The sequence below is a fragment of the Mobula birostris genome, chromosome 10 (genome assembly GCF_030028105.1).
Source record: "Mobula birostris isolate sMobBir1 chromosome 10, sMobBir1.hap1, whole genome shotgun sequence".
NCBI lineage: Eukaryota > Metazoa > Chordata > Chondrichthyes > Myliobatiformes > Myliobatidae > Mobula > Mobula birostris.
The window spans coordinates 73702509-73723971 of record NC_092379.1 but is presented as its reverse complement, the minus strand read 5'-3'; the positions used below and the strand labels follow the sequence as shown (position 1 = coordinate 73723971).

Here is a 21463-nt window from a genome sequence, read left to right as displayed (position 1 = left end):
TACAAGTTTGCAACAGATTCTGGAAAAGTTAGTAGCAGGATCTGCTTTAAGTACCTTTAACAGAGTTCCCATCTCATAGATGGTGAAGCAGGTAAACGGGCCACAATATGGCATTGTAGCAGTTGTAATTTAAGCACCCATTCCCTGCTCATTAAGTTTCCAACTGAGGACGTTACTGAAAAGGCAAATCAAGTTGATGGCCAATGAATGTACAACTGTTCTTTGACTTTTTTTCCATTTTCACTTTCCTTCTCACACCACATTCTCATAAACTGCCAGATTCTGTACTCACCTACACACTGGGGACAATTTACAGTGGCCAATTAACCTACAAACCTGCAGTTCTTCGAAATGTTGGAGGAAATCTGAGAGTCTAGAGGGATCCACTCAGGGAGAATGTGCAAACTCCATTTAGGCAGGGCCCGAGGTTAGCCATCTAGTTGAAAAGCAGGACCTCGAGGGTGTTAATCTCAGGATTGCTACCTGTGCTACGTGCCAGTGAGGGTAAGAATAGGATGCTCTGGAGGATGAACAAGTGGCCGAGGAACTGGTGTAAGGGGCAGGGTTTCAGATTTCAGGATCATTGGGACCTCTTCTGGGGCAGGTGGGACCTGTACAAGAGAGACGGGTTACACCTGAACTACAAGGGGACCAATATCCTTTCAGGGAGGTTTATTAGTGTTATTGGGGAGGCTTTAAACTAGATTTGCAGGGGGATGGAAACCACAGTGCCAGAGCTGACAGTGTGGCTGGGGTGAAAATAAATGATGTTAAAAGTTCAAGCAAAGCCGCAAATAGAAAGGTTGTGAATGGTGGTAAAAATCTTCTGAGGTGTATATATTTCAATGCTACGAGTATTGCGGGGAAGGCGGATGAGTTGAGGGCGTGGATTGACACGTGGAATTATGATGTTATAGCAATTAGTGAAACTTGGCTACAGGAAGGGCAGGACTGGCAGCTTAATATTCCAGGGTTCCGATGTTTCAGATGTGATCGAGGCAGAGGAATGAAAGGTGGGGGGGTAGCATTGCTTGTCAGGGTAAATGTTACAGCAGTGCTCAGGCAGGACAGATTAGAGGGCTTGTCTACTGAGTCCTTATGGGTGGAGCTGAGAAACAGGAAAGGTATGGCCACATTAGTGCGGTTGTATTATAGACCACCCAATAGTCTGCGAGAATTGGAGGAGCAAATCTGCAGAGAGATAGCAGGCAACTGCAGGAAACATAAAGTCGTGGTGGTAGGGGATTTTAATTTTCCATATATTGATTGGGACTCCCATACTGTTAGGGATCTAGATGGGTTAGAGTTTGTAAAATGTGTTCAGGAAAGTTTTCTAAATCAATATATAGAGGTACCAACTAGAGGGGATGCAATATTAGATCTCCTATTAGGAAACGAGTTAGGACAAGTGACGGAAGTGTGTGTAGGGGAGCACTTCGGTTCCAGTGATCATAACACCATTAGTTTCAACTTGATCATGGATAAAGATAAATCTGGTCCTAGGGTTGAGGTTCTAAACTGGAAGAAGGCCAAATTTGAAGAAATGAGAAAGGATCTAAAAAGCGTGGATTGGGGCAGGTTGTTCTCTGGCAAGGATGTGATCAATAAGTGGGAAGCCTTCAAAGGAGAAATTTTGAGAGTGCAGAGATTGTATGTTCCTATCAGGATTAAAGGCAAAGTGAATAGGAATAAGGAACTTTGGTTCTCAAAGGATATTGCAACTCTGATAAAGAAGAATAGAGAGTTGCATGACATATATAGGAAACAGGGAGTAAATAAGGTGCTTGAGGAGTATAAAAAGTGCAAGAAAATACTTAAGAAGGAAATCAGGAGGGCTAAAAGAAAACATGAGGTTGCCTTGGCAGTCAAAGTGAAGGATAAGCCAAAGAGCTTTTACAGGTATATTAAGAGTAAAAGGATTGTAAGGGATAAAATTGGTCCTTCTGAAGATCAGAGTGGTCGGCTATGTGTGGAACCAAAAGAAATGGGGGAGATCTTAAATGGTTTTTTTGCGTCTGTATTTACTAAGGAAACTGGCATGAAGTCTATGGAATTAGGGGAAACAAGTAGTGAGACCATGGAAACTGTACAGATTGAAAAGGAGGAGGTGCTTGCTATCTTGAAGCAAATTAAAGTGGATAAATCCCCAGGACCTGACAGGGTATTCCCTTGGACCTTGAAGGAGACTAGTTTGAAATTGCAGGGGCCCTGGCAGATATATTTAAAATGTCGGAGGCGAGGTGCTGGAGGATCGGAGAATAGCTCATGTTGTTCTGTTGTTTAAAAAAGGATCGAAAAGTAATCCGGGAAATTATAGGCTGGTAAGTTTGACGTCGGTAGTGGGTAAGCTATTGGAGGGAGTACTAAGAGACAGAATCTACAAGCACTTGGATAGACAGAGACTTATTAGGGATATCCTTTAAAAATATGAATATTTTACGAGTTAGGCCATCAAACCCGCCAAAAAACAAATGTAGCCTGATAAATTTAATTGATCTAGTGGATATTCATCTAGTATTTAGAACCATGGTGCCCATCTAATTTAGTCCTGTTTTTCTTCATTTGATTGATATCCTCTTTAGATATTTCCTATTTAGGTATCTCTCCCAATTTACTCGAGGCTAATTCCTTCTATTTGAGTTCTTATTGTGCTGTATAACTGCCCATCCCATGCCAAAACTGTGCTCCTTTGACTCAAGTCCCTTATATTTTACTTGACATGAGGAGATGAGATATAGAGATAAGATGCATCTATCTTTTATACTTTTACCAGTCCCATGCCACCATTGTTCTTTTAGCTTTATAATATTTCTCCGTTCCAGCCCATCACATTAACTTCTGATTTGTTCTTTATGTAGACACTGCTTTGCCTTGAACAATAAGATCTGCTAACCTCGAAGAAGGGTCTTGTGGCACCATATTCTTATGCACTCCGCAACTCATTTCAATGAAAAATAAAACTTTTGTATGACCGTTCAGAACATGTGCAACTGCATCCACAACATGCAACATTTGGGACCTATGTAGTTTTCAATGTCTTATGAGTGGTTTGCACTGTCCGTAGGCTATTTATGCAGCAGCAGAGTTTCACAGAATCAGAGAAGCCTACTTTTACATGACCTGACCTAATTCAGATAGATTCCGTTTAAGGTAGGATCTTACCCGTCCTTTAGCACCCCAGCCCAAAGTGATTCTCTCCCTTCATGTGACCACCATTAACCTCTACCACCAGATGGCCATTCCAAAATTCATCAGCCACAGCTATGCCATTAGTTACACTCTTTCAACTACCAATCCCCAAACCTGGAAGTCCTACCCAAGACTATCGCATGCAATAAATCAAGATTTTCTAGGTGGCAGGACTGTGAAAAAAAAGATTCATGGGCATATAGGCAGGTTAAGTAAATGCATAAGACTGTTAGAAAAAGATAGAAATGTTTAGTATTTTCTAATAGTGGGAAATTGAAAAATGTTGGTGTTCAGGGGGACCTGGATAAATCACTAAAGGTTAACACTTGGCTTGAGTGACTAGTTATGAAGAAAAATGATATTTGTAAGATGACTTGAGTACAGAACCGGAGACATCTTGCTCAAATTTTATGGGACCCTGTTTAGAAAGCAGCTGCAATGTTGTCCAAGGCTCTAATCTCCCTACTTAAGGAATGATCTGCTTACAATAATTGAAGTACGGCAACAATTCATTTGATTGATTCCTGGAGCATTGTTTTGTTATACAGTATGTCAGAAATTAAGCAGACTGTGCTGATACTCTGGAGCTTAGAAGACTGTGAGGTGATTTTATTGAATCATACAAAATCTGGAAGTGGCACGATAGGGTCTATTATGGAATTGTGATTGCATCCGGTGGGGGTGTCTTGAACCAAGGATTAATCTCAATATAAGGGGGCAGGGTCAATCACTCAAGAATCAGGATCAGGTTTATTATCACCAGCGTGTGATGTGAAATTTGTTAACTTAGCAGCAGCAGTTCAATGCAATACATAATCTAGCAGAGAGAGAAACAAATAATAATAAATAAAATAAAACTAATAATAAATAAACAATTAAATCAATTACGTATATTGAATAGGTTTAAAAGAATGTGCAAAAACAGAAATACTGTATATTAAAAAGTGAGGTGTGTCCAAAGCTTCAATGTCCATTTACGAATTGGATGGCAGAGGGGAAGAAGCTGTTCCTGAATCACTAAGTGTGTGCCTTCAGGCTTCTGTACCTCCTACCTGACGGTAACAGTGAGAAAAGGGCATGCCCTGGATGCTGGAGGTCCTTAATAATGGATGCTGTCTTTCTCAGACACTGCTCCCTAAAGATGTCCTGGGTACTTTGTAGGCTAGTGCCCAAGATGGAGCTGACTAGATTTACAAACTTCTGCAGCTTCTTTTGGTCCTGTGCAGTAGCCCCTCCATACCAGACAGTGGTGCAGCCTGTCAGAATGCTCTCCGCGGTACAACTGTAGAAGTATCTTTCCACGGAACTATAGACAGCCCTGAGGTAAGCGTCTTTACCCATGGTAGAGTGAGCCTGTGGAATTCTGTACAAAAGACTGTTGTGGTGTCCTGAAGACAAAATCAATAGATATTTAGATGTTAAAGGAATAAAAGATTAATATGCGGAATGCCACTTTTTTACCCCACCACCCTCTCTCCAAGAACCTGTTTCTTATAAACATCTATTGGACCCAACCTTGATCTAAACCTCCAATCCCAAAATGTTCATTTCTCACTCTGACTCCAAACCTACCTAATTTTCTTTGTACACTAGCAGAATGTGTGAAAGATTATCCTTTGATTTTTCAAAGTTAGTTCAGTGGTACACACTTTGGGTTCATGGGTGACTGAATCTTTCAACATTAAGTCTTGAACTGAAGTTTTTTGGACTTGTGAGAGGTAACTGAATATCAGCACAAATTTATTGTTAAGTTGCTATTCACAGTTATTAAATCCCAGCTGCAAGAGCCAATCAGTCTGGGTGCATGTCAGGTAAGCTCTTCCATAAACTACTACTTCATTCTCTGCTGAGTCAAGGTCAGGGAACATGCAGATGTCAAAAGAAATATTACAAATACACCCATAATGCATCTCTTGATTAATTTTTTCATTATTTCTGAGAAGTTCCAGTACTAAAGAAGCCAATTTAGAGCAGCATTTATATGAATGATCCACAAGCCTAAAGACAATGCTAAACAAATGCCATTCTAACTGAATTCCATTTGCCTATGTTTGGCTCGTATCCCACTAAACCTCTCCTATTCATATTCTCTGAAATATTGTGATTGCACCAACCTCTAATACTCCCTTTGGCAGCTTCTCACTTTCCCAATTGATCTATAATCTTGTGTAATTTTTGCCAACCTTCTTCACTGTCCACTGTACAGTATCTTGATAAAGGCCTTGCTTAAATCCATGAGGACAATATCTCGCAACCTTCTCTCATAAATCCTCTTCATTTTATTTGCCAGGAATATCTCATGGCCTCTTTCTGCCCATCTAATTTTTTTCTTAAGTGTACTCCTTCTTCCCTTGCACTCTTCAAAAGATTAGTTTAATCCCTGTTGCCTACATACCATACGTCTCTTTTTTTTTACTTGACCCAGAGGCTCAATATTGCTTATCAACCAAATTTTGACATTCTTTCCTTTCGTTATTACAGGAACATGTGGGCCCTGAACTCCCTGTCTCACTTTTAAAAGCTCCCCTTTTGTCAGATGTCCTATCACCTACAACAGCCTCTATCAATCAGTTTCTTCAGTTTCTGCCTCATGCCATTGATATACAAAATATGTGTTCCTTTGTTAATGCAAGATAAGATTATATGTTCTACAAGTGACATGCTGTCCAAACATTTCAGAGTGGCACAGGAAGCTAGAATGTGGTTTCCTCTGACTAGTTTCATACATGCTGAGTCAATAGTGCTAGTTAATTAACAAAAAGGGTGTGGTGCAAAAGAAAACCACTTTCCAAAATGAAAGCGGTCACACCATCATAGAGTCATAGTCACAGAACAGAAACAAGCCATTTGGCCCATTTAACCTGTGCCAAGTTTGTCTTCTGTCTAGCCCCATCTACTTGTATCTGGTCTAGACTCTTCTCGACATCTTTTAGCAGTAAATTCAGAATTGCACTGATAAAAGCTTGTTACTCTGTCAGTCCACTGACACCCCTTTCCACAGACCTCACATCACTCACCTTTATAGCAGAATGAACGTAGAACATAGGACATTGAAAACCTACAACACAATATGGGCCCTTCGTCCCACAAAGCTGTGCCAAACATGTTCTTACCTTAGAACTACCTAGGGTTTACCCTTATCTCTCTATTTTTCTAAGCTCCATGTATCCATCCAGGAGTCTCTTAAAAGACCCTACCATTTCTACCTCCACCGCCGCCGCCGGCAGCCCATTCCAAGCACTCACCACTCTCTGCGTAAAAAACTTATCCTTGACATCTCCTCTGTATCTACTTCCAAGCACCTTAAAACTATGCCCTCTCGTGCTAGCCATTTCATTCCTGGGGAAAAAGCCTCTGACTATCCACACGGTCAATGCCTCTCATCATCTTGTACACCTCTATCAGATCACCTCTCATCCTCCGTTGCTCCAAGGAGAAAAGGCCAAGTTCACTCAACCTATTCTCATAAAGCATGCTCCCAAATCCAGTCAACATCCTTGTAAATCTCCTCTGCACCCTTTCTATGGTTTCCACGTCCTTCCTGTAGTGAGGCGACCAGAATTGAGCACAGTACTCCAAGTGGGGTCTGACCAGGGTCCTATATAGCTGCAACATTACCTCCCGGCTCTTAAACTCAATCCCATGATTGATGAAGGCCAATGCACTGTATACCTTCTTAATCACAGAGTAGAAACATATCTAAAGAATAATGATGCTTTTGTTTTAATTCAGCAAAATGAAAAGGTCATTTACTCTACTTAAAGTACTTTTTGTGTACCACATATTTCTCACAAAATACCCAAGGGAATTAGTGCGCAGAGTGTGTACTGCTTAATGGCGAATCTAACTCTTCTTCTCTTTCAAACCTAAAGAAAATAGAGTTGCAGAAAATATTGAACAAAAGAGGAAGTACTTTGAGAATGGAACGACTGGTAAGTCTGATGCTGTATCAGAACGGAGCTAATATAATTAGCCTTTCAGGATGAGAACAAAATCATTGCTGAAAATTCTTTAGAAATCAGCAGTCAGTATTTCACCACATATTGTTAACTGTAACTTCTGTACCAGTGAGAAATGACTTGGTAGTTCTGTTATTAGTCTACAGAGTAAAAAGTAGGGCACAGTTTAAATGTTATAGATAGATTTAATCATGATAAATCAATTCAAGTCGCAAGTTTTAGGCAAAAGTTATTCCCCCACACTAAAGTAGCTACTCTTCTTTTAATGTAATTCCATATAGTGACTGTGGAATATGAATGTATAAACTAGGGAAAGAAGTTTGTCCCCTCAAGCCTCCTGCACCATTTAACAAGATCATAGCTGATCCGATTGTTAGCCCAAATTCACATTCTGGTCAACCACCAGAAGGCACAACAGCAACTATATTTCCCTAAGGGTTTGAGGAGATTTGGTATGTCACCAAAGACACTTGCAAATTTTTACAGATGTACCATGGAGAGCATTCTGACAGGCTGCATCATCTTCTGGTATGGGGTGGGGCGGGGGCTACTGCATAGGATTGAAATAAGCTGCAGAGAGTCATAAACTTAGTCACTTCCATCATGGCACTAGCCTCCGTGGTATCTAGGACACCTTCAAGGAGTGATGCCTCAAAAAGGTGGCACCCATCATTAAGGACCCCAATTACCCAGGACTTGCCCTGTTCTCACTGCTACCATCAGGGAGGAGGTACAGGAGCCTGAAGGCGCACACTCAGTGGTTCAGGAACAGCTTCTTCCCCTCCGCCGTTAGATTTCTGAATGGACATTGAACCCATGAACACCAGCTCACAATTTTTTAAATTCTTATTTTTGCACTACTTATTTAATTTAACTATTCATATGTATACTTACTGTAATTTATGCCTTTTTCTCTATTATTATGTATTGCATTGTACTGCTGCCTCAAAGACAAATAAATTCAGGACATATACCAGTGATATTACACCTGGTTCTGACCATGGCTTGCAAGAACCATTCATTCCTTTGCTGATTGAAGGGCTGCTGTAAATGCCAAAGTGTTGGTGGGTATGTGAGAGAGAATAAGTTGCAAGCAGTACTGTGAAAAAGAGAAGGGGAACAGGACTGATGCAATTGCTGTGCTGAAAAATTGCACAGGCCCAATGGGCTGAATGGCCTCATTCTCTACTCATAATAAATAGTTACCTATCTACCTTTGCCTTAGAGATATTCAAAGGCTCCACTTCCAGTGCCTTTCAGGGAGACGATTTCCAAAAATCCATGACCCTTCGAAAGAAGAAAATTTGCCTTGTATTGGTCTTACTTTTACATAAGGAGTTTTGGTCCTTCCAATGTTAGATTTATGTCTGCTCCTGACTCAAGGGCTTGAGATTTTCAGGTTCTTGACACATGGACCCAAGGTTTGCCACCAATGGTCAGAGAATAGAAATGATTGTTCACAAGAAAGTGCATTTCTCTGGTTCACCCAAGTTGAAAGTGTTTGCAAGGATGTTAGGAGAATGGGACCTTCCTTCATCTTCTACAAAGCAAAAATCCTGGAAACACAAACAAGAGAAAATTTGCAGGTGCTAGAAATCTGAGCAACACACACAAACTGATAGAGGAACTCAACAGGACAGGCAGCATCTATGGAAAAAAGTACAATTGGCGTTTCAGGCTGTTTTCATAGTTGCTGCCTGGCCTGCAGAGTTCCTTCAGCACTTTATATGTGTTGCTACCAAACTGGCCCACTGGAACACACCAGCTCCCTTCTCCCAACACTTTCTCTATCCTGGAAGTCACCTCACAATAAAGACATATATCATTGTTAAAGTGCACCAGTGCCAACACAGCCTATGGCCATTTGAAGAATGGTTGTTTACTGCAGTCATCTCCAAGCAAGAGAGAGAGGTACCACGAACGCTCTCTCAGCAAGGGATAAACAAACCAACAGCAGTGTTCCCTTCCAGGCCATCATCCTCAGGACTGAGGCTCTAATTACACTCAGTCATCTTTGATGCCATATTGTCTGTATCCCGGACACCAGACTTCAAAAGTGAACACTCTATTCCAGGTTGAGTCATGAGAGGCTCTAGATAATGGAATCTGAAGCAATACACATAGTGTTGGAGGAACTCAGCAGGTCAGGCAGTGTCTGTGGAGGGGAATGGACACTGGACAGCCTTCATCTTGACTCTGATCCAGTCCAGGTAGAAATTCACCTGGTCTTGGTGAAAATGATCCAATGATGTTCTTAAAGCCTCTTTGAAAAACTGTAATATCCCCAATAGTTAGTGGGAATTCCTGGCCAAAAGCCTGGAAGTCCCTGTGTGAGGAGCAGGCAGAGTCCTATGTGAATGGCCAGAGGAGAAAGGCCTGGATGTCAAGGCTTCAGAACAGTTTCCTCACTGCTATCAGACTGTGAAGCATGCACCATTTTCACACTCCCTTACCGGCGGTGCTGCCACCTTCTCCTTTTCTTAACTTTGCCTCTCTTGGCTATTCTTCAACTTCAAAGCTGCACAGTAATCTTTGCACCATTCTGCCACTTTGTGCCCGTTGTTTTTATGACTACCATGTATACTGCTTATGCTGTGATCTTCATGTGAACAGTAAATGTTATTGCTCTGTGGTATATATGATAACAACCTAATCTAATCTGTCAACCACTGGATCCCTCTTTTCCTCCCCAGATGGTTCTATCTGCCCATCATCCCTCACTTATCTGGTGCCATTTATCTTCTCTACGTAACAGATTCCAGAACCAGCAGCCTTTTGTTGTCCCTTCTTATCACCTTCCAGCTTCTGTAACTACCTCCATTCTCTCCCCTCTCCCCATCTGACTCGAAGTGCCCATCATCTCCTCCTTACATGTCACCTGCCTGCTCCTGCCTCACCCCTCCACCTCAGCTCCTTATGCTGACCATCCCCCACCTCTCAGTCTTCTTGCAGAATTTCCACTTGAAATGTTGGCCGTTTCCCTGCGTTCGCAGTTGCTGCCTGACTCAATCAGTTCCTTCAGAGGTTATATTTTATCCTAAGATCTGACAGACAAAGAGAATATGACCTATTGTGCATTTTAACATAAACAGTCCAAGGAAATCATGGCAGTATTAGAATTCTATTCAAGCTGATAATATGTTTACAATGCTTCATTTTCCTTAAAAACACCAAACTTTAATGTTGTTAAAGGATGCCCTGTTAACCAGCTGAGATGGCTTTTGAAATCCATTTTTGACAGATCTACATCTGTAGGCTTACAAATGAAATGCCCTGGTTTCCTTGGCTGCGTGAGTCTAGCGAAAGACAAGCTTCGGCCCCGTCAAACTTCTGAGATTGAGACGTGCTCAATCACACCCCAAACCCCGGTGTGTGTGGATACTGTGTCATTTGCTACCCCGTTACAAATTAATGCCATGAAATAACAGCTAGTACACTGCATACAATTAAAGGAATTATATTTATGAATCTTCACTAAAGGTTTAGCAAAGCATTTTAAAAAGAAAAGGGCCCATACTAATTAAATAGTTAAATGTGCACAAGTTGCAGCTCATCTTGAACTTCTCTGACACTCACACGCTGGGCCCTCGGTCAATGTGAAAGCACACACCACCTTCCAAACATCGCTCGCAATCCTTCTCGAACAAGTGGGTCTCCCACCGGATCGTATGCTATGACCGGTTCTTCCCAGTGTCTTCTCTCTTCACCTCCTCTCAAACAAAAGCTCCAAACCCAACCTTAGTATCCCTCACCAGAGAAACCTCCACTTAATCTGACCATCCTAATTGGATGGCGCAAATCTCTCCCCTCTCTTACTTTCATGAGTAACCCACACAAGCATGAAAACAGAATAGACTGCTCTTACAGATCTGCCAAAATGAAATACATAAAGCATAACAATAAAAATGTGAACCAGGACATTACACAAAGAAGAAAAGGAAGATGAATGAAGAACTTTAACGGCAACGGGGGGGGGGGGGGGGGGGAGATGGATAAGATTCAGATTACAAAAATGAGATTTGGAGTAATTTTCCAAAATAGGAGAAACAAAGTTTCTGATCAGAAAGCATAAGCAAGCACAGGAAATCATTTTTACCATCAATTGGATGTCGCAATGAGGACTAAGCTTTTGGAAATCTCAGATTGTGACACAGAATTTCAAGAAACCAACACTAGGGAGTTCCATAATCCAATTGATTATGAAAATCAGTTCTTTTTTATGTATAGAAACATAGAAACATAGAAAATAGGCGCAGGAGTAGGCTATTCAGCCCTTTGATATGATTACCGCCATTCAGTATGATCACGGCTGATCATCCAACTCAGAACCCTGTACCTGCCTTCTCTCCATACCCCGTGATCCCTTTAGCCACCAGGGCCATATCTAACTCCCTCTTAAATATAGCCAATGGACTGGCCTCAACTATTTCCTGTGGCAGAGAATTCCACAGATTCACCACTCTCTGTGTGAAGAAATTTTTCCTCATCTCGGTCCTAAAAGGCTTCCCCTTTATCCTTAAACCGTGACCCCTCGTTCTGGACTTCCCCAACAACGGGAACAATCTTCCTGCATCCAGCCTGTCCAATCCCCTTAGGATTTTATACGTTTCACGATTTTATACGATTTTATGCCTTTTTCACCGCCTGCCGTACCTGCATGCCCACTTTCAATGACTGGTGTACAATGACACCCAGGTCTCGTTGCACTATCCCTTTTCCTAATCGGCCACCATTCAGATAATAATCTGTTTTCCTGTTTTTGCCACCAAAGTGGATAACCTCACATTTATCCACATTAAATTGCATCTGCCATGAATTTGCCCACTCACCTAACCTATCCAAGTCACCCTGCATCCTCTTAGCATCCTCCTCACAGCTAACACTGCCGCCCAGCTTCGTGTCATCCGCAAACTTGGAGATGCTGCATTTAATTCCCTCTTCTAAGTCATTAATACATATTGTAAACAACTGGGGTCCCAGCACTGAGCCTTGCGGTACCCCACTAGTCACTGCCTGCCATTCTGAAAAGGTCCCGTTTATCCCCACTCTTTGCTTCCTGTCTGCCAACCAATTCTCTATCCACATCAATACCATACTCCCAATACCATGTGCTTTAAGTTTGCACAATAATCTCCTGAGTGCGACCTTGTCAAAAGCCTTTTAAAAATCCAAATATACCACATCCACTGGTTCTCCCCTATCCATGCTAAAAGTTACATCCTCAAAAAATTCTATGAGATTCGTCAGACATGATTTTCCTTTCACAAATCCATGCTGAATTTGTCCGATGATTTTACTGCTTTCCAAATGTGCTGTTATCACATCTTTGATAACTGACTCCAGCACTTTTCCCACCACCGATGTCAGGCTTACTGGTCTATAGTTCCCCGGTTTCTCTCTCCCTCCTTTTTTAAAAAGCAGGGTTACATTAGCCACCCTCCAATCCTCAGGAACTAATCCAGAATGTAAAGAGTTTTGAAAAATTATCACTAATGCATCCACTATTTCTTGGGCTACTTCCTTAAGCACTCTGGGATGCAGACCATCTGGCCCTGGGGATTTATCTGCCTTTAATCTCTTTAATTTACCTAACACCACTTCCCTACTAACATGTATTTCCCTCAGTTCCTCCATCTCACTAGACCCTTGGTTCCCTACTATTTCCGGAAGATTATTTATGTCCTCCTTAGTGAAGACAGAACCAAAGTAGTTATTCAATTGGTCTGCCATGTCCTTGTTCCCCATGATCAATTCACCTGTTTCTGACTGTAAGGGACCTACATTTATCTTAACCAATCTTTTTCTTTTCACATATCTATAAAAGCTTTTACAGTCAGTTTTTATGTTCCCTGCCAGCTTTCTTTCATAATCCTTTTTCCCTTTCCTAATTAAGCCCTTTGTCCTCCTCTGCTGAACTCTGAATTCCTCCCAGTCCTCAGGTGAGCCACTTTTTCTGGCTAATTTGTATGCTTCTTCTTTGGAATTGATACTATCCCTAATTTCTCTTGTCAGCCATGGGTGCACTACCTTCCCTGGTTTATTCTTTTGCCAAACTGGGATGAACAATTGTTGTAGTTCATCCATGCGATCTTTAAATGCTTGCCATTGCATATCCACCATCAACCATCATTTGCCAGTCTATCTTAGCTAATTCACATCTCATACCTTCAAAGTTACCCTTCTTTAAGTTCAGAACCTTTGTTTCAGAATTAACTATGTCACTCTCCATCTTAATGAAGAATTCCACCATATTATGGTCACTCTTACCCAAGGGGCCTCGCACGACAAGATTGCTAACTAACCCTTCCTCATTGCTCAATACCCAGTCTAGGATGGCCTGCTCTGTAGTTGGTCCCTCGGCATGTTGGTTCAGAAAACCATCCCGCATACATTCCAAGAAATCCTCTTCCTCAGCACCTCAACCAATTTGGTTCACCCAATCTATATGTAAATTGAAGTCACCCATTATAACTGCTGTTCCTTTATTGCACACATTTCTAATTTCCTGTTTAATGCCATCCTCAACCTCACTACTACTGTTAAGTGGCCTGTACACAACTCCCACCAGCGTTTTCTGCCCTTTAGTGTTATGCAGCTTTACCCATATCTATTCCACATCCTCCAGGTTAATGTCCTTCCTTTCTATTGTGTTAATCTCCTCTCTAACCAGCAACGCCACCCCACCTCCTTTTCTTTCACGTCTATCCCTCCTGAATATTGAATATCCCTGAATGTTGAGCTCCCATCCCTGGTCACCCTGGAGCCATGTCTCTGTGATCCCAACTATATCATATTCATTAATAACAATCTGCACTTTTAATTCATCCACCTTGTTACGAATGCTCCTTGCATTGACACACAAAGCCTTCAGGCTTGCTTTTACAACACTCTTAGCCCTTATACAATTATGTTGAAAAGTGGCCCTTTTTGATTTTTGCCCTGGATTTGCCGGCCTGCCACTTTTATTTTTCACCTTATTACTTTTTGCTTCTACCCTCATTTTACACCCCTCTGTCTCTCTGCACTTGTTCCCATCCCCCTGCCACATTAGTTTAAATCCTCCTGAACAACAGTAGCAAACACTTCCCCTAGGACATTGGCTCCAGTCCAGCCCAGTCCAGTATAATCAGAGACACAATGATTAATCAGCTTAAAACAAATCATCGATATATTCTGAAAAGTATAAATTGCTGAGATCCTTTGGGTTGAGAAATATCAGTGAACTATCACAATCTATGAGCATTGTAGCCTAGCAAATAACTCCAAGGCAATGCTGAGCACAATGTAAAAGGTCAAATGTGATTGATCCAAAGAGAAGTTTTGCAGAACTTCTCAGAAGCATTTAGTTAGTAAAAATAAAAGTTTTTCTGCTAAACTCCTTCAGTCTCAGGCCTTCCGCAAACACTGAATGCTGAAACTTCAACCCCTCCCCTGAAAATGATTGAAATGCATTAATGCAGTTCCTGTTAAAAGACAGTTGGGCAGTTACATGGAAAGATTTAGAAGGTTATGGGCCAAACTCTGGAAAATGGGACTAGCTTGGATGGGCCATCTTGGTCAGCATGGATCAAGTGGGCTGAAGACCCCACTTGTGTGCTGTTTGACCCTATGACTGACAGCGTGCATAAAGCAGTTACAGCTTTCAAGATCAGAATCAGAATTGGGTTTATTAGTGCCGGCATATGTTGTGAAATTTGTTAACTTAGCAGCAGCAGTTCAGTGCAATACATAATATAGAAAAAAATAAGTAAACCGATTACAGTATACATATATTGAATAGATTAAAAATGATGCAAAAACAGAAAAAAAATCTATGTTTAAAAAGTGAGGTATTGTTCAGGGGTTCAATGTCATTTTAGGAATTGGATGACAGAGGGGAAGAAGCTGTTCCTGAATCACTGAGTGTGTGCCTTCAGGCTTCTGTACCTCCTACCTGATGGTAACAGTGAGAAAAGGGCATGCCCAGGGTGCTGGAGGTCCTTAATAATGGACGCTGCCTTTCTGAGACACCGCTCCCTGAAGATGTGCTGGGTACTTGGTACCCAAGTTGGAGCCGACTAAATTTACAACCCTCTGCAGCTTCTTTTGGTCCTGTGCAGTAGCACCATCCTCCCCCCCCCCCCCCCCCCCACCATAACAGCCTGTCAGAATGCTCTCCATGGTACTTCTATAGAAGGTTTTGAGTGTATTTGTTGACATAACAAATCTCTTCAAACTCCTAATGAAGTTGCTGTCTTGGCTTCTTTATAACTGCATCAATATGTTGGGACCAAGTTAGGTCGGTCCTCAGAGATCTTGACACCCAGAAACTTGAAACTGCTCTCTCTCTCCACTTCTGATCCCTCTATGAGGAGCTGTGGTTAAACTTGCTATGAGCACGCAGAAAATGGCAATGGTTATGACACGGGCACAGAAAGAGAGAAGATGGATGACCACTCAAACAGATCTGTTATTTTAGACAGTGTCAGGGGATGTTTTCCTGGGGGCAAGCAGCAGGGAAGAGTCCTTTGGAGCACTAATGCTTACAGAATTATTAGAGGGGAATGGACAGGTATTTCTGAATCCAACAGTGAAATTCTAAAGTGGGATTTTGCCTTGCTGCTGCAAAAGTCAGGGAAATCTTGGATCAGATATAGAAAATTCTATAGGGAGAGGGAAAAAAGCCAGAGGTCAAAGTTTAGATTGGTACTAAAGACATAGATAGAAAAACTGAAGCGATTCTGCAAAGTGAGTTCAAGGAATTAGGCAGAAGTTTAAAAGCAGGACCTCTAGGGTTTTAATCTCAGGATTACTCACGATGCTCCGTGGTGGTGAGGATGAAAATAAGGGGTTGGAACAGATGTATACTTGGCTAAAAATGTGGTGCAGGAGGGTTTGTATTAGGTGCTTAGATCATTTGTGATCATTTCTGGAGTAGGTAGGGCTGGTAGCAGTAGGACAGGTTGCACGTAAACTGAATTGTAAGTGGACCAGAATGCTTGGAGGGAGATTTGCTCATGCTACAGATTGGGTGCAGTGGGGTGGGTGTTAAGCTAATTTTACAGGGGTTGGAGGGGTGCTGCGGGTAGGTAGAAAGAATTGCAGATGGTGGAGAAGAAAATGTGGAGGATAAATAAAATGTCACTGGGCAAAGCAAACACAGGTAGACTAAGGAGCATGGTAGGGCTGATGGACTCAACTGTGCTTATGTTAATGAAAGGAGCTTCACAGGTAAGCTTGTTAGGCGAGTTTAGAGTTTGGATCACCATTTGAAATTATGATGTTATTGCAAGGGAATGTGAGGGAAATGCAGGACTGGCAGCTTAACTTTCCAGTGTCCTAAACTTTCAAAAGTGACAGAGATGAATACAATTGAGGTGGGGTCATACCATTGATTAGAGAAAACAAGACAGTGGCACTTGGAAATAAGATCTTGGAGGGACCATTCAATGAGACCATGTGGGTAAAATTCAGGAAAAAGAGGAAGGCAATCGTTAAAACATAGGTCTCCCAATAGCCAACAGGAAGAACAGATATATAAACACATTGCGAAATGGTGTATTAGGATTATAGTAGTGGGGGAGTTTAACTGTACTCATTGGGATTGTCTTAGTGCAATGGGCGTAGACAGGACAAACTTCACTTTGCATATCCAATAAAGTATATTGAGACAATCTGTAAATAGTCCTACTAGAAACATGGGGAAGGATTTGACCTTGTCTTGGAAAATGAAACTGGGAACATGATGGAAGTGTTGTGATGGAACACTTTATGAACAGTGACCACAATTCTATATGTTTTAAGGTGCTTATGGGAAGGAAGAAGATTGGTCCCCAAGTTAAGATCTTGAATTGGAAGAAAACTGATTTCAATAGGAGGACAAAAATGTGCCTCGAAAACATTCTTGACAAGTAAAATTAAGAAGAATATCAAGACATTCTGTAAGTGTAGGAGGAGCAAGAAGGAAGCCAGTGAAAATGTAGGTTGCTTTGGGGAAAGTGGGCAATCAATGTGTGGAGCTTTAAATCTTTGCCCTCTCATCTTAAGCCTATGCCCTCTAGTTTTAGGTTCTCCCACCTAGGGAAAAAAGGTGTAACAATCTGGTGTTGAAGTGATCTGTACAAAAGGGACAGGCTGCGCTTGAATCCAAGGAGGAGCAATATCTTTGTGGGCAAATTTAATGGAGCTGTTGGGAGTGGTTTAAACTAATATGGCAGGCGGATGGGAACCAGTGTGATGGAGCTGAGCATGAGCCATCATGTTTACGAGTAGATGATGGAAGTAATATCAATGTAAGAAAGGACAAGCCAATGAATGGGTACCAATGCAGACAGTGCAAAGAGTTATATTGTATCACAGAGACAAAATTCCAAAGGATGAAGATGTTGTATTTTAATTTGCTTTGAATTTGGAATAAGGTGGATGAAATCATAGCACAACTAGAGATTGGTCAGCATGTCGTTGTGGGCATCACTGTGTCGTGGATGAAAGAAGGTCATAGTTGGGAGCTTAGTGCCAAAGGATATACTTTGTATCAAAAGGACTGGCAGGAAGGCATAGGCGGTGGTGTGTCTCTGTTGGTAAGAGGTGGAATCACATTTTGACATAGAGGTGACATAGGATCAGAGAATGTTGAATCTTTGTGGGTGGAGTTAAGAAACTGCACGAACAGAAAAAAATATTATGGGAATCATATATAGGCTTCCAAATAGTAGCCAAGATGTGCGGTTGAGATTACAAAGGGACATGGAAAGGGCATGTAATAAGGGTAATGTCAAAATTATAATTGAGGACTTCAATAAGCAAGGGTACTGGGAAAATCAGGTTGGTGTCAGATTGCAAGAAAGGGAATTTGTTGAATGGCTATGAGATGGCTTTTTAGAGCAGCTTGAGCTTGCGCCTATACGGGGAAAGGCTATTTTAGATTTGATGTTTTTTAATAATCCAAATTTTATTAGGGAGCTTAATGTAAAAGAACACTTAGGATGCATTGATCATAATATGATTGAATTTATACTGCAATTTGAAAAGGAGAAGCATAAGTCACATGTATCAGTATTGCAACAGAATAAAGGGAATTACAGAGGCATGAAAGAGGAGCTTGCATAGGTGGATTGTAGGAGGATTCTGGCAGGGATGATGGCAGAGTAGAGGTGGCTGGTTTCTGGGAATAGTTCACAAGGTGCAGGATAAATATATCCCACAGAAGAAGAAGGTCTCAAATGGCAGGGCTAGACAATTGTGGTTGACAAAGAAAGTTAAGGACTCATAAAAGTCAAGGAAAAGGCATATAATGGGAATTTGGATGACTGGAAAATTCTTAAAACCTCACAAAAGGCAACTAAAAAAGCAATAAGAAGGGAAAAGATGAAATATGAGGGCAAACTAACCATTAATATAAAGCAGGACACTAAAAGTTTTCTCAGTTATATAAAGCATAAAAGGGAGGTGGGAGTTTATATTGGACTACTGGAAAATGATGCTGGTGAGGTCATAATGGGGGACAAAGAAATAGCAGATGGACTTAATGATTATTTTGCATCTGCCTTCACTGTGGAAGACACTAACAGTGTGCCAGAGGTCCGTGAGTGTCAAAGGGAAGCAGTGAGTGCCATTGCTATTACAAAGGAAAATGTTCTAGGCAAGCTGAAAGGTCTTAAGGTGGATAAGTCATCTAGACCAGATGGACTACAGCCCAGAGTCCTGAGAGAGGTTGCTGAAGAGATAGCGGATGCATTGATCATGTTCTTTCAAGAATCACTTGATTCTGGCATAGTTCTGGAGGACTGGAAAATTGCAAAGGTTATTCCACTCTTTAAGAGGGGAGGATGGCAAAAGAAAGGAAATTATAGGCCAGTTAGTCTAACATCAGTGGTAGGGAAAATGGTGGAATCCATTATTAAGGATGAGGTTTCAGGGTATTTGGAAACCAATGATAAAATAAATCAAAGTCAGCATAGTTTCTGTAAAGGAAAATCTTGACTGACAATTCTGATAGAGTTCTTCAAGGAAGACAGAAGCAGGGTGGACAAAAGGTGTCATTTACTTGGATTTTCAGAAGGCATTTGATAAGGTGCCACACATGAGGCTGCTTAACAAAGTTAAAATCCCATGGCATTATACGAAAGATACTGGCATGGATAGAGGAATGGCTGACAGGCAGAAGATAGTGAATAGGAATAAAGGGGGCCTTTTCTAGTTGGCTGCCAGTGACTAATGGTGTTCCTCAGGGATCAGCATTGGGACCACTAATTTTCACATTGTTTGTCAATGATTTGGATAATGGAATTGATGGCTTTGTGGTAAAGTTTGTAGATGATACAAAGATAGGTGGAGAGGTAGATAGCACTGAGGAAGTAATGTGATTGCAGAAGGACTTAGACAAATTGGAAGAATGGGCAAAAATGTGGCAGATGGAATACAGTGTTGGGAAATGTATGATAATGCATTTTGGTAAAAGGAACAAAGATGCAGACTATTATTTAAATGGGGAGAAAATTCAAACATCAGAGGTGCACAGGGACTTAGCAGCCTCATGCCAGACTCCCAGAAGGTTACTTTACAGGTTGAGTCTATGGTAAAGAAGGCATATGCAACGCTGGCATTTATTTCAAGGGGAATAGAATATAAAAACAAAGAGATAATGCTGAGGCTTTATAAGCCACTGGTCAGGCTGCACTTGGAGTATGGTCAATAGTTTTAGGCCACATATCTCAGAAAGGATGTGTTGTCATTGAAGAGAGTCCAGAGGAAGTTGATGAGGATGATTCCGTGAATGAAGGGGTTAACATATGAGGAGTGTTTGGCAGCTTTGGGCATGTACTCACTGGAACTTAGAAGAATGCAGGGGGGATCTCATTGAAACCTAGTGAATGTTGAAATGACTAGATAAAGTGGATGTGGAGAGGATGTTTCTTATGGTGGGGGTATCCAGAACTGGAGGGCACAGCCTCAAAATTGAGAGGTGACCTTTTAGAACAGACGTAAGGAGGAATTTTATTTTAGCCAGTGCGCAGTGAATCTGTGGAATGCTCTGCCACAGACAGCTGTGGAAGCCAAGCCTGTGGGTATATTTAAAGTGAAAATCGATAAGTTTCCTGAGTGGTCGGGGCATCAAGGGATATGGTGAGAAGGTGTATGGGTTTGAGTGGGATCTGGCATCAGCCATGATTGAATGGCAGAGCACACTTGATGGGCTGAATGGCCTAATTCTGCTCCTATGTCTTATGGTCTTAATGGTCTAATCATAGTTAACAGGAAAATGGGATAGCTCAGGAATACAATCTGGTCAGCACAGACAAGCTGGGCCAAAGGAACTGTTTCTGAGCTGTGTAGTGCTCTGACAGTTTCAGGATGATAATCACTTAGTAGGTTTTCGCCAGCTCCTTGAGAAGTTATATTGTGCAGAGCAATGCCATAGGCAATCTTCTTACAGATTTCTCCAAATTTTTGCTACATGAATAATTATACAGAAGTCACTAGTAGGCTTACAGAGCCTGAAACCAACTTCTGCAAAATCTTCTGAAAGGAATTCAACTGCTTTTGATTGCATTTTATTACTTTTATTTTTTTAAAAACTGCTAGTTCTGTCAGGTGACGTTGGCTGATCCAGTTTGTTCAAACACATTTGTTGGATCGCTTTCTCCCTGCTTTACAATTGCTGACAACAGGAATTCTGCAGATGCTGGAAATTCAAGCAACACACATAAAAGTTGCTGGTGAACGCAGCAGGCCAGGCAGCATCTCTAGGAAGAGATGCAGTCGACGTTTCAGGCCGAGACCCTTCGTCAGGACTAATTGCTGCATTGCTTTCCATGCTGGATATCTACTGACACCACAGAAGGTCATCAGATATGTATGAGTCACATCTCATTCTTTTGGTGTAACAATCAACACAGGTGCACCTCAGGGATTCACACTTGTCTACTGCTCTACTCTTTTGACACTCATGACTGTGTGGCTAGGCACAGCTCAAGTGCCATCTATAAACTTGCCAATGACACCATTGCTGTTGACAGGTTCTTAGATGGCGATGAGGAGGTGTACAGGAGGTAGATTGGCTGTTTAAATGGTGTCACAACAACCTTACACTCAACATCAGCAAGACCAGGGAAATGATTGTGAAGAAGTCAGGACAACACACACCAGTCTTCATCGAGGGGCCAGCAGTGCAAAGGGTGAGCAGCTTCAAGTTCCTGGGGGTCAACATCTCAAGAGATCTATCCCGGGCCCAACACATCTGAAGATCATGAAGTAGGCACACTAGTGGGTGTACCTCATTTGGAGTTTGAGCAGATTTGGTATGTCACCAAATACTCTAGCAAACTTCTTAGATG

At 41.6% G+C, this 21463-nt stretch overlaps 1 protein-coding gene across 2 annotated transcripts in view; it reads right to left on the bottom strand.

Moving 5' to 3' along the window:
• LOC140204115 (cysteinyl leukotriene receptor 1-like) overlaps positions 1-21463 on the bottom strand; it is a 176819-nt gene that overhangs the window by 75867 nt on the left and 79489 nt on the right. The window lies entirely within an intron of this gene.